A 2,531-nucleotide genomic window follows, 5' to 3' on the forward strand; every position below is an offset into this window, starting at 1 on the left:
TTTATAGTCTAACTAATATTGAACCACAGATGTGCATGAAAAGTTATTGACACTACTCACACCCTCCTCCCCAACGTAAAGTAATTCTAGACAACATTAAAATCACAATAACTACACTTACCTTCCACAGTAACTGTTTATGTTTGAATAATCTCTTCATTCTTAGTGTCTCTGATGATGTAAACTCCACTATCAGATGGTGCGGTTCCTCTCAGCTCAACAGCAGAGATGAGCGACGCTCTGAGTGTATTCAGGTTCACACTTCAGTGAGTGTCCATCCACTGTGCAGATTTGTCCACTAGGGGGAGCAGCTGCACCTGTGCTGTTATAAATAACCTCCACTGACTCTGATATGGGCAAATCCAGCACCAGAGTTTCATTGGGCTTGATCCTAACTCAAGAACTCAATGCTGAAAAGAAAAACCATCAGGAACTTTAAAGGGGTTCAAATTTAATACATACTAATAAAACTAAATCATTAACGGTTCGTTAGCAAAGACTAAGAGAAAAAACCCTTACCCTCTATCTGTAGGCTCACATCACAGATGTCTACACCATCACACTCACAGGTGTACCAGGTCCTCTTAGTGTAATCAGCATCAGTGATGGTGAGGAAGAGATCTCCCTTCAGGTACTGATCATGTGACATGTGAAATCTCTCCTTTGACTGACAGGATGTCTGGTTACATTGAGCCAGAATGTCAAGTTGTTTATGGGACACAGTCCATGTGACCAGACCAGAACACGTCTGAGTGCAGGGGAGAGTAGCATCATCAATAAGATTCACCTTTACTGAAGAGAAGGTCAATACAGGATGTGAAAGAGATTAAGAAAGTGGAATTTAAAAAGACATTCAATAAATCAGACAATCAGAACCCTTTTAGACCAGATGAGTGATGGGGGACTTTGTTGCCTTGAAGGCGGACTGCTTTCAAACCCCCCACTGCACCCACATACAGTCACTGGATCAGGGAATCCCCACACCATGGAGATTAGATACGCTGTCAGAAAGTCTACCACAGTGTTTAATACTATTTGGCAACCTTTACTAACCTTTGCTGAGAACATGGAAACTGACTGTCTGATTAGCTCTGTTCCTCTCTCTCGTACCCAAAGGCAGCCTAGCAAGGTTGGATATTTCAGATATAAGGTAAACATTCATCTCGATCACTTGTTAAATACATCCAATACCAAATAATAATGGCTGCACATTTCATGCATCAATAACAAAATAACAGTTGCCTCAATTTATATTCTGCTAATTACTAAATGTTTTTATGCTCTTTGGCACAGAAGCTCGAGTAGCCATTTACCCTTCATGATTGATGGTCTTCATTACACACCCATTAATGAGACCATATACAGACACGCACAACAAAGGTGGTGGCTTCAGAAAACAAGTGCAAGCACATCTAGGTCTTCTGGCTTTAAGATGTTGCTATAGTTACTTCTGGTGCTATAGTGTAAGGTGTTGTAGTCCTCTGGGGAATACTGCTGTTCCTATAGTTACTTCTGGTGCTGTAGTGTAAGGTGGTGTGGTCCTCTGGGGAATACTGCTGTTGCTATAGTTACTTCTGTTGCTGTAGTGTAAGGTGGTGTGGTCCTCTGGGGAATAAAGCTGTTGCTATAGTTTAAGGTGTTGTAGTCTTTTAAGTTAATGTTGATTAGGGCACTGCATAAGTTAAAATACTCTCTAAAGAGGCTTGTGGAAGGGCTGTCCCACGCTCTAGAGGACGCGTGGTCTGGATACAGCTTGGCGCTGGCGCAGGTGAGCACCGATGAAGTAACATCAAACTATCCCAAATAATAATGAATTCTAGTTAATCTAGTTAATTAAAGGTCAATCACTGTCCTTGCGCAAATATCTAAATCCAGCACGTGCTCCGGAGTGTGCTGACAGTTGCACGTGATGTCTGTCTGCAGGTGCTGAGTGTGTTTGAGGAGATTTCACTTAAAAGCACACTAGATCAGATCAAGGAGAAACACAACCTGCAGACAGCCAAGAAGGTAAGAAATGTGTAAGAAAGCTAACCATAGAAAGTTGGGATTGTCAAGATAATGCCACCTCATCCTGTTGTGTTGGTGTCTTGAGTATCAGGTCTGTGTGCCCTTCTGAAACTCTTTCTCCTGTGACAGAAACAGATCTGAAATGTTGCGTTTGGGAATTTCTTTGGAGTGCTGGCCTTGTCTCAGTCCATACGACTACACAAGGTAAACACTTTAAGAACTAATTACTCATTTTCTTTAATCATTCTTCATGTTCACTCTCACACACCACCTCTTGTTCTCTTACTCTGTTGTGTGCTCTCTTTCCCTCTCTCGCTCTCTCTCTCTCTCTCGCTCTAGGAGCCACAGGTGCTGTTGGAGTGTGTTAAGCTGTTACAGAGTCTGGCTCAGTACAGGGATCACCTGAGAGACCTGCCCAGGAAGACCATGGTGGACATCCTGAGTGAGGTGACACTTCTCTGCTCAGCCCCTCTATAACCACACCTCCTCCATTCAGCCGGCGCAGTTCACGTTAATCCCCTACT

At 42.9% G+C, this 2,531-nt stretch overlaps 1 long non-coding RNA gene across 1 annotated transcript; it reads left to right on the top strand.

The window, feature by feature from the left end:
* Positions 1–984: 984 nt before the first annotated feature.
* LOC118241344 lies at positions 985–2,531 on the top strand. The gene is made up of 4 exons (XR_004775998.1): positions 985–1,768; positions 1,924–2,007; positions 2,137–2,211; positions 2,347–2,531. It is a non-coding gene; the product is annotated as an uncharacterized LOC118241344 (long non-coding RNA).

Source organism: Electrophorus electricus, chromosome 5 (genome assembly GCF_013358815.1).
Source record: "Electrophorus electricus isolate fEleEle1 chromosome 5, fEleEle1.pri, whole genome shotgun sequence".
Taxonomy (NCBI): Eukaryota; Metazoa; Chordata; class Actinopteri; order Gymnotiformes; family Gymnotidae; genus Electrophorus; species Electrophorus electricus.